We start from the raw sequence: 11,767 nt of genomic DNA, 5'->3' as shown, positions 1-11,767 counted from the left end.
GGCCTGACTAATAGGCTAAAGCGGGGCCAAAAAATGGCATCAGTGTGATGTTATGCCAAGCCAATATGGATTGCCACGGGGAACTAGGGACATTTCCAATACCGACACTCCCCTCCCGCCCCCTCCCCGGTTCTGGTTCAGGAAAGGGTCAACGCAAGGATCTGACTTCGAAGCAATCTCTGGAGTTTGCCCTTATCCGAACGGGTCTTGCAAGAAAATAGGATTTCATATTGAGCTCCAAATATACGCTATTGGGATGGGATGGCTCCTACAAGCTCCCCCCCCCCTAAGAACCGCACGTGCGAGTTCCCCCGCATACGGCTCAAGTGGCGAAGGCCCTTTCTTTCGCGCTTGGTAAGCGCTTCGCTGTAGCCAAGCTTACTGCTAGCCTATCGGCTAGAGCCAAGCTTCGACCGCGACTGCTCGTCGCTTCTGGCCGCCTTATTCCGTCACCCGAGATCCAAGTCAGCACCGGCAAAGATCTATTGATTCCTCGCGGCCGGGCCGGCTTGGAAGCAAGCTACCGAAAGCTTCTGGCGATTCGCTTCTACGCTCGGCCCGCCGCCTATCCTATCGGCTTGGAAGCAAGCTACCTGTCGCCTATCTCACCCGGCACTTGGAAGGGTGAGCCTTCGCTTTTTGGATCGTCTTCTGCCCAATGCGGTACCCTCCCGTTTTTTGGTTCCCATCCCATTGGGTTTACCTTGTTCACAGGTTGACCCCATGGCAGCAAGAAAAGGCGATCTTGTGCTATACTCCGGTGATCTCTTGCCTACCGAGGCACGCAAACTCCCATCGTGTCCCAGATCACATTCCGTGAATCGAGAGGGGCATCCATCAGCCCCTCTCGTAGATGCGGTGCGGCGGTTTTACGAAGCGTCTAAGCACAGTTCACTCGCGTTGATCAATCAAGAGTTTTGCCGCCACTCCTTAAGGTTACAAATGTATCATACACTTCTTGCATTGTTTCCCACGCTTCATACCCCCTCTTCTTAAGGTAAAGGGCCAGGCATGGTGGGGTAGGAGCATCCAGTCGGCAATCTTTTTGGCCTGACAAAGAAGTCTTATGTCCTCCGAGTCGCACGGCGTTTTAACCGAAAGAACTTCTTGCGCAATTCATGCGTTTCTGTTTTTATTACCAGAAATTGTTTCTTTATTTCCATTTCAAATTGTTCTCTGGACTTTTTATCAATATGAGGTGATCGTAACACTGTATAAAAGACTCGATTTTCAGGCAATCCAATCTTCCGTGTGTCACGCGGAAGCCCCAAAAAAAGGTTTTCCACAAATGGGTGATCAAAAGATCGAATCACTATGCGTATCTTGGTGGTCGTGACTTTTGGTGGTGTTTCTTTTTGGCTGACTCCTCTTCCTGTTCTATTGATCAGAAGCATCCAGCAGCGCCACGCCATTAGGTGTAGAATTCAATTCCCTTTTCTTTCCCCCCTGGCCGTGTGGGCCACACTTCAGAAAGGCCCTAGGGGGTCCTTCACTTACTTGTGTGAGCCCTACGCCTTCCCCCCTGCCCGCTGAGTTCCTTACCCACTATGCCGCACCTCCCCATTGATTATTGATTCACATGGTCGTAGAGGCAATGCTCCAGCATTGTCCCCTCCCATGAGGAGGCTCCACGGCGATTCTCCTCATATACATATGATAATCAATATCTGAGGGGCTCCTTACGTGAGAGGGGCCTCGGGCGACATATAATGGGTTTCATTCGCTATTTCATGCGCAGCCCTTTGAAGGTCTGGCATGTAGCTCATACAGAACTTCCCACAGAGCCTGCGCCCCCCACAATACTTGTGACAGTCTTTTTTGAGAAGGCGGGCGAAGCCGCTCCTAATCTGCCTCCGGAGTCGATCTTTTTCCGGGTCAGGAGCGCCGGCGGCGGCTTGCCCTATTATGTAAGGGGGGGGGGGACGGCGCCCATCCGTGGCTGTCGTGCCATCTTGTTGATCAGCCTTCCGGCTGAGCAACAAGTGCGAACCACGAAAACAAAAATAAGAATGAGGAAGAACAGAAAGAATAGCTTTTTAAAAGCTTCGATGATCTCCCCCTCTCCCTATCTTAAGAGCGCTCTCACCTCTATTTTCAAAGGGTAAGAGCCTATAAAAAGGGCTCGGGCGGGGGGCGTTCATCCATTAAAAAAGGATGATTCCTTCTCTCGAAGAAGCCAGGCTTGAAAAAGCCATTCATCGAACCAGGAGAGAGAGGGCTTTAAAATCTTCCTTTTTGGGGTCCATGACCATCTCGAATTGCATCATTCGGTACATCTCCCGATTGGATGAGTGGATCATCCACCATAGATCCTCTCCGAGGGAGTACCTTCTATTTTAAGAGCCCTCAAAGCTCTTTAAAAGATTCATCGATAAATCCTACAGCCTTCCGGCCGTAGTCTGGACAGCACTTTACAAAATAAAGCGAATGATAGGTTAGTTCGCTGTCGCTAATGAAAGAAGACTTCGCCCCTGCCTTCCTGATTCCACCTCTCTATTATAAGGTAAGGTGCCTGAAAGTATGAACCAAAGAGATTTAGCCACAGAGATGGATACATAAGCTTAGGGCTGGCCCCCTGGCAAGTATTTCATATTCCGGTGTTGATAGATAGCTTCGAACCCTCGCCCTAGCACCCGAGCCTTCCCCTAGCTTTTCTTTCAGTACTGGCTCCCTCCTGGCACTCTCTCTTTCAGTCTGTCTTTCTTCCAGCATCCCTGGGGGCATCCATGAATGAACCCCTGCCAGCTTCTGTTGTTTCTTTCGATGGATCCATCCCACCTTGTGTGGGGCCCTGGCCAGCCTCAATGCTGCGTCTGATCTTGGTTCAATCCTTGTGTTCTATCAGTGTTAGTAGGAGCCAAGCCTTGCCTTACCCAGCGTTCATGTGATTGCTTCCGAGCTAACTAAGAAGTGCATCCGAGCGTTAACTCAATGAATCCGAGCCTTTATTAGTAAGCTCAACTGACTCAATCTCAGCCGTGAGTCTATCTCAGGTCTCCCGTCCCTGCATCCTCTGGTCAAGCAGTTAAGCTTACTAATAAAGGCTCGATCTAAAGCTTTCCTGCAGCCTTCTGTTGGTTCCATCTCATCATTCTCTCTTTCTAGTTCACCTCCTTCGGACCCTTGGCTTCGTTGCTTTCTTCTGCTTGTCTCCGTGCCTTGGCTTCTCACCATCAACCCTATCTAACCAGTCAAGTAAAGCAGATAAGTCTGCCTCCTTGCTTCTTTCTCTTTCTCTACTGCCTTGGCAGCCTGTCCTTTCCCTGGCCGAATCTCACCGAGCCTTGCATCTCCTACTTGTTTCTTCTGCTTGGGTGCTTGCTTCTACGCCATCCATGTCTTCTTATATACGTATTTATTAAGCTGCCTCCGCTCATAATCCTCTGCTCCAGTTACCCCTGCCTCCGCCCTCGGCTTCGGCTACTCATCCGCCCCTGCTTCCTCCGCTATTGGTGGTGTCGATCCATCTGGAAAGAAACGCCATCCATTGAAAGCAATGACTAGGGCGCTACTGGACAGGGCGGAGGCTCGAACATAAGAATCGTCCATACTTGACGTAGGAGGCCTCCTACTTCTGATTCCGAACTACTATGTGGGTGGGACTGAAGGAGGGAAGGAATTTGATTGGTAGGTGAGCAAACCATCCCTCCGGGGAGCAACTAGAGGTTGATTCAGTCGTAACCCACCTGGCGAGTTCAGCTATCCATTCCGGTTCAGTAGGACGGAATCACACTCCCAGTCTCTCTTCTTTTTCCCATCATTCCATGGATGATGGATGCATACAATAGGAAGTGACCGCCACTCGTCTGCCCGAGCGAGAAAGGCTGGTTTAGACTCGCAGGTCTGAGGGAGGGTCCGAAGGAGATTTCCTCCCGCTTCATTGGAGTCTAATAGACCTGCCATCCATCTGCCCCGGTAAACCACTCCTTTCGACTCTGAACCCCGTAGCTGCATCTCCGACTGGTGACCTGAACTAACCATCTCTCCTTCCTCCATCCACTGAAGAGGCAAGTAAGTACCTCGATTCAACTCCTTCTCCTACACCTCTACCTGGGGCATATGACCCGAGTGGTGCCATTGATGCTGATGCCGAGCCAATGGGATCAATACCAAGCAACCTCTTTCCACCACATTCTTCTCTTTCTTCTGCTGATGAGCCGGATCCGAAACAAAGAATTCAAAACCTAGCCAACCTGCCTCTTCTTCTCTATCCATTGATGATGACCCAAGTGGTGCTATCGACTCATCTGCTTTCCCACCGGTACCGGCCACCATTTCAATGATGTATATAAAGGACTTGACCAACTCTCCTGGTTCTGAATATGATCCAAGCTCTGATCAACCGGTACAGAGCCCGCCCAATAAGGCACTACCTGCTACCGGAGAGGAAGGCGAAGTCTCTTTGTTCCCCCTCTTCTCTATCCGGCCCCACCTTTCTATTCGATCCAATTTCCACCAGTCTTTTCTTCCGCTCCCCTCTAAGCTGCCAACTATCGGTCCAATGGTTCCCCAACCAATGGATCCAAGCCCGAGGTAAGCATCTGAACGAGAGGAAGGGTAATCATCGGAACCAAGAACGAGCTAATCTCCATCTCCATATTCGAGTCCATCGACAGAATCCACTGCTTCTTCCCCTGGCGATTCACCGGAACCGAAGCAATCAAATGAACATCCATCTGCCTCTTCTCTATCTTTGTCTTCGATACCTGGGCTGGTGACGCCTCTTCTGATCCATCATCCAATGCAGTGGAAGCCCGGAAGTGAAAAGTGTCTACCTGGGGCAGCGGCGAGTGAAGCATCTCATTCGAGTTCTCCATTTGTGACCAATGAACCTCCATCTGACCCACCGGAAGAAGCTATTAAGCGGCATAGGCCCCCATAAGTAGCTCTATCTGACCCCACGAGGCGATTCCTTCCATCCGATCCAAGCAACTAATCTCCATCTCATTGATTGCCCAAGTTCCGGAAATTAGCTAATTCGGTGATTTCAAATAGGGTTGGCGATCATAGGTGCACTTCTCCCCTTTCCCAGGCGTCATTCCATCCATCCGCAAACTCTTTATATACTTATTGCCCATCGAACCCGTTTTGCCAGTTCCTCGAGTCGCGTTCGGTCACAGCCGTAAAACACACTCTGAATTTATAGAGGATTCGAACCCCTACTGCTGAATGCACTATTTGTGAGTCCAGTCAGCGGGAAACCAACTCATATTCCAGTCAGCGGGGAACCGGATATATGTATTAACGAATAGCCAAAGAGGGAAGGAGTCACTAGCCGGTCTAGAATCACCTACTTCCGGCCGGATAAAGCAGCCAGCCATCTCATTCATCTCTTTCTTCGCTCACCCACCAGTGGATAATCGATCACTTCCGTCAGCGGGTTCAGGTCTTTACTCGACTGCTAAGGATACGGTGGTGGGGGAGGAGGAGATGGTGGATCGGACAAGGGAGGAACTAGTTTTGTTTTGCAAGGTCCCCTCTTACCAGTCCAGTACTCATCTTTTCAGCGAGGTAGGGGCACAGTAGGAAGAGCTCGGGAGCTAGCAAGGTGGGAACGGGGTTTGCTCGCGGTCAAACGGCGCACGATAGTCAAGTGGCGCATAATAGCTTGTCAGGTGTACGTTTGACAAGGACTGGCGCAGAAGATCTGCAACCAAAAGAATCGAGGCTTCCTAAGGCTGAGCGAAGCGAAGGAGGAGAGCCATTATTGTTGGGAGAGCCACGTCATCTCTCAATTATCGAGGAGCGGATGTGGGATATCGTAATCCGGCTGCGAGTTGGGCGGGAACAGGCGGTCATTATGACAAGTCAATCAAGGGCAAAGAAGTGGTCAACCTCTTCCTCATTTTTTGTTCTTTTACAGAGTGCTTCACAGCTTCACCTCTGCAGAGTGCTTCACGGCTTCACCTCTGTACCATTTTAAGTCACAGTAGTATCATAGTTTTCTCTTGAAACATCTTTCTCTTGAAAGATGTTTGGATTATTTAGTATATGAGGTTTTATTGTTCATGAGATGATTGATTAAACTTGTGCTCAAGAGTTCACGTTAAGGTTAAGGTAAGAGAAGACCTAGAACCCAGTCTTATCTGTAAGCCCATGGATTGGGGCTGGGCCAAAGTCAACTTATTCTGACAAACATGGGCATGACACAAGCACTATTAGACTATTAGTTCCTCATTTAGGTAACATGAACTGGAAAATGGAGTAATAATAATAACTCCATCTGTTCTGTAGAAGACGGAACAGTCAGACCCAATGCAAATTTGAATTTATCCTCGTGCTATTGGCATCGCACAACAACCATCACCAACAGGTGCTCAGCAAAGATGTGCTTGGAGGACAACAAAAAGAATTGGACTTCACTATATAAGGTATCTAAAGAACTTAAGAGGTAGGAGCCATGCTTGGATGGATCCCAGTTACAGGTCAACTAATAGAAAACCAAAATAACTACAACATTACAAGAAATAAAGTATGCACAATAGACTCACATGCTATCAAGATCAATGAACTCCGCCTTCACCAGCACAGCTGTAAGCCGATAAAGCCCGAAAGCGTAGAGAGAGAGTCAAAAATCCTATTTAGTTTATTTTAGGGTATGTGGGACAACCAAGATCTTCGTGAGAGAGAGAGAGATGGGTCCCATTCATTAAAAAGGGGTATAGGAAGTATGAGATAGGGGTTTTAAAGGACAACCAAGCATAGTGTTCTGATGATCCTCCCAAAAGGTCCTCCAAAAAGCTTCCAAACCCTCTTCCCATACTTAGGTTTAGGGATCCGTATTGATCCCTAGCTTAGCATTGGATGTCATATAGAACAAGGCTTTCTTAGGACGATCAGATTCTCGTCATGATCGATCCACGTCCTCGACAAAGTCAGTGATAAAGTCACGAACAAGATTTTGCAAGTCAGCGTCGATGATCTTCTCTCCGTTTTATACGGTAGCAAACAAGAAAGGGTGCCAAGAAAGAAGATGTAAGCAACAAAGAAATAAGAACTGCTTGTTGTACAGTAGCTTTGTCAATAGCCATATCCTGCATAATCATATAACCAGGAGATAATCACTAAGTGAAATGTTGCAACGAAAGTTGTAATACAGACCATAGAACAATAGAACACTAAACGGCGCACTGTCGCACGAGCAAAGATCATAGAAGCAGTATGAAGGACGAAAGTGATTAATAGGTTTTGGGTCTGTAAAAAAAACAGGGAGGGTGTTAGAGGGAGAGAGGGCTTAACAGCGCCTTTGACTACACTGAAGAACTAATCCCAACATAACAAGAGGACCACTTTTGCTACAACATTCTCAACCTTCAGGGCTTTCCTGATTAGAAAAAGTCCACTTGAAACATGAGAGCATTAGCTCCTATCTCTTTGTTCATCCATGTATTGATCGTTCTGTTCTTCATTCGCTCCCCTGGTACCTGTACAAAACAAATACTTTCAAGCCTTTCCATCTGATCAGGCCCTCGTATTTAAGGTGGTTTTATGTAGAACCGCTTGCAGCCCCTTCCTTCTAAGGTTTTTATCCCTCCTCTCTCCTTATTCGCCACCATCCTTCGTTTGCGTAAAGTGAAGTTTGTTCTTGTTTGACTGTCTATCCGAGTCTCCCATCCCTTACTCTGTAAAGTGAGGGTGGGAGCGAAGAGTGTGACAGTTAAACTAGACCATGGAACGTAGCGTCCGCGAGTTCCCTTTTTTTCTCTCTAGGTTAGCATAGTTGTAGTTGCTGTGCTGTTTGTTGTTGTTGCCCCTGGTCTCGAATCCCGCCCCTAGTTGCCCTTGTGTTCTTTTTAGGTATCTGATCTTGGTGAGTGTTCTTCGCTCGATTCCCGCCCTTCCCTACTTCTGCGACTCTGTTCCTGTTCTTTGTGACGGTCCAAGGTCGTACCAAGTCTTCTCTGCCTGAGAGCTAGTCTTCTCCGCTTGCTGGATTCTCTGCTTCTTTCTGTCGGTCAGTAAGTCATTGTTGCTTTCTCCTTTGCTGGTTAACCGCTCTTTTCTTGTCTGTCTGCTTTCGTAAGCATACCAATACTGGTATGACTGATTTGTGGTCACTAACTGTATCGACCTAAAAGCCTTATCTCCCTACAGTACTACATATTTCTTTTCCTAATCCTCCAACCCAACACACACTCTGCGGGACCGCGACCTCCTCTCCAGAGCGAGGGGAACTGAGTGTGCGTGCCTTGGGTGCCGTAGCTGTTGACGAATTTCTGGTTAAGAAAATTTCGTTCTGTCTGTCCTTTGCGAGTTGTCTTTTGGGAGCAGTTCCTTTCGTCGAGGCAATACCAAACCTAGTTGTTTTGGCTGCTTGACCTTATTAGCTATAATCCTCGGTTATGAACTTACCGAAGGTAGCCCCCCGCGAACTGTCTGTGATTCCTCGCCTCCTGAGAGATGTTCCTCTGCGCTTGCTTTCTATCTACCTCTTCTGTTATCTCCCTACGGGAACACATCTTTAGGACCATACTACCCGAACAAACACAAAGGTGGACCGCGACCCGCTCTCCTTAGCGAGTGGAACCGTTTGTGCTCATTGGGTTGAGGCGTGTCACCGAGTTATTGGTTAAAACGAAGATTGTTGGAATGAATGAAGCTTTTCCTTTGGTAGGCGAAGTTGGCCTTGAGAGTATAGGCTGTGATTCCTCTCCGATTGAGAGATTGAAGCTTTCACCTCTCCGTCCTGTAATGAAAGTCAGAGTTGAAGTAAGAACTGAATGAAGCGAGACAGGAATGAAAGGAACGAACTAATGAATGAAAGCAGTAGCTCTCTTGGGACAGGGCAAGTGGGTACCTGCTGTGAGTCCTCGCCGCTTGAGAGATATCTACCTCAAAGTATTATCGGACTACAGAAGCAATTTCTATAGTAATAATAGGAATCCCCTTTTGGCACTAGTACGGTTCGCGACCCCCGAACAAGAGGGAAGTTTAGTGATCATTGGGTGAAGGCGTGTCACCGAGTTGGTTAAAACAAAGATTGTTGGAATGAAGGAAGGCACTAATGAATGAAGCAAGACTGGCTTTCAAAACAAGCACTCATAGAAGAAAGTAACTAACTACGGAACGCATTTACTAACTAAAGAGCTCAATAAGGAGTTAGACCCACTCTTCTAGCTGTTAGAGTCCCTCGCGTTAGAGTCCCTCGAGTTAGAGTTAGATCCCCTACTCTTCTGGTTGGCACACCATTTCAAGGGTAAACTCGAACTGTAGCTTGCGGGCCGGGCTGTCCGATTACAGGTCCGAGTACAGGGTTAGCAGAGCGGCATTTCAGGTTAACAAAAAGAGTTGCTGGCGTGCGTTAGGCGCTTTCACCTCTAGATCTAGGGTTAAAACAGGAGTTAGGCGACTTATAGTAATTGCTCCCTAGGCCACGCTTGGACGAGATCCATAGAAGACAGACTGCATCCAGACCATGAGAAAGAAAAAGGACGATTTTTATGCATTATAGTAAGTGGAATCTGATCCAACAAGGAAGCGAGGCGAGCGGTTATCCCACCTCCGACTCTGAATCTCCCGACTCTGGTTAACTAACTGAGTTCTTGAGCAGTACCAGTTTCAAAGGAATGAGCTGATCCGGTTGATGAAAGAAGAAAGCGGTAGTCGTAGGTTGCGAGTTTTCCGAGCATAGTACTTTAGGCGAAAAGCTTTAAGGCGCAAGGCTTACGGCGAAGGCTTCGAATGCTCCGCTCAATGATGAAGGGCAGCGAGGTTGCAGAGTACAAGAGTACACCGGGCTTAGTAGCAGAGTCGGAGCTGAGTAGCTTGACTTGACGAAAGGAGTGCTTTAAAGCCAAGGGCAAGACGGAGCAAGGCTTCGTTCGGAACCTGAGTCAGAGGAGGGGTGGATCCAATCTGATAAGTAAGCGGGAGAAGAGAGTTGTTTTCGTGCGTAAAGCCGGTAAGCAAAAGCAGGTTCAGATGTAGCTGTGGACTCTCCTCGTCCTATTGGCTTTGTTGTTGAAGATGTAGATGTCGAATGCGAAGAGAGCTCCTGCGATGGATCAGATGGATCAGAGGAGTGAGACTTGGGGGACTGACTCTTCCTTTTTGGAGAGCCACCGTGTAACCTTGCCGCTAGCCCTGGCCTGGGCCTTTGAGAAAAGAGATTCGTAGGTTGGTAAGACCTATTTGTATGAATTGAAGGAACCAGTTCTTAGGGTTAGTTAGTAAGGGTCGTATGGCTTAGTAGGTTACCCAGACTGAAATGCCTGATTGGACTGCCCTCCTTTCAGGATTTCTTCCTTTGGGTAGCCACCGTGTAAGGCTGATGGATCAAGACAGGCACCCACTCACGAATGAAGGAATGAACTCACAAGCGAAATAAGGATCCCACCTCCGGCTCTCCTCTATCTCCCGAATCTCTATCTCTCGACTCAAGGGATGACAGTACAGGGACTGGTCTTGGTGTAGTACAGGGACAGGCAACCTTTGATGAGGGGGAACCAAACCACTTTCACCTCCGGCTTTGAAACAGTAGGGCATGAAGTAATTGATCTGTTCGATAATCCTGATGATCAAGTAAATCATGTGTTGCTGTAGACGAAGATGCGACACTAATTGCGTAGGTAGAATACTTTTCGTACGGTTCCAGTTAAGGTCTTGGTTCGTACGGTGAGACTTGTTGGTTGGGTTCAAAGTGAAGGTTTTCGGGTTTTCTTGGAAGAAGAAATGTACTTAACGGTGAACGGTTCAAAAAACGGTTTACAGAACAAGGTTGACGGAGCACTTACAGAAGACTGACTTCTCTCGGTCATCAAACTGACATCAGTTTCAAGTTGGTGACTCTCCCATGATTCTGACGCTGGAAACAGCATTTAAACGAGCTCTAAACGCGACGTTTATGTCATTCGTGGGACAACCATACCTCCTGACCTGACCTGTTGCTTAAGGAAATAGAGAGAGAGCTAACCTTGAATACCCAGGTTATGGGTGCGCAACATCGACCGGAAGTGTTGGAATGAAGGTAGCCGTAAGGCTTCTAGGTATACCATTAACCAAGTACAGAATTTAGGCAAGAAAGCCAAGACGATGAAGCCAATGTAGCGATCGCGAGATCGGCTTATCCTATGCAGTAACTAAGGGGAAAGAACAACTTATTAACTTATTAACAAGAAAGAACAGGAAATGGGCAGCTAAGTACTCAATTTGAAAGCAATTGAGCAATCCAAGCACTGAAGTGCGGGCAGATGCGAAATCAACTATTGAAGTAACGACTGTTGCTGTAGATGAAGATGTTACTGGATCGGACATTGGAAGAGCACAGTTGGTGGAAGACATTGATAGATCACCCACGGGCATCTAATAATAAGATAGACGCTTTTGTCTAAGCAGATAGCCCTGGGAAAGTAACCAATAGCAGAGCAAACAAATGACACGGAGTCCCTGTTGAAAGACTTGAGTAGCTAACTTAACGAATGAAGGAACCTTTATGCGGACACAGGACAGAGCCGGGCCTTACGAAACATAGATTGAGGTGCGCCTCTTTCATCTCAAATAGATAGTCCTCGGGCTTAGGGAAACGAGGATAGCTTTCAATGGCACGAATCAACTTCTTAATCGACAACTGACCTTGTTGAAACATAGCAGTAGCTAAAGCAGAGAACTTAGTGAATTGAGGCAGTCGGCTAGCTGGTGAAAGGAAATCAACAGGGGTTTCACCGCCTTTGGCAACTCTCACATCCGGAAAGCAAAAGCAAGTTGATGAGTCGACCCCATCCTTCTAGCAGATGCCTTCTTTCTCAAGCTATAAGCGTGGTTAGCCGCT

This window comes from Tasmannia lanceolata, unplaced genomic scaffold (genome assembly GCF_043159265.1).
Source record: "Tasmannia lanceolata isolate RefF3 unplaced genomic scaffold, GAP_Taslan_0.1 ptg001067l, whole genome shotgun sequence".
Lineage (NCBI taxonomy): Eukaryota > Viridiplantae > Streptophyta > Magnoliopsida > Canellales > Winteraceae > Tasmannia > Tasmannia lanceolata.
Note: the sequence above shows the minus strand (reverse complement) of the source record.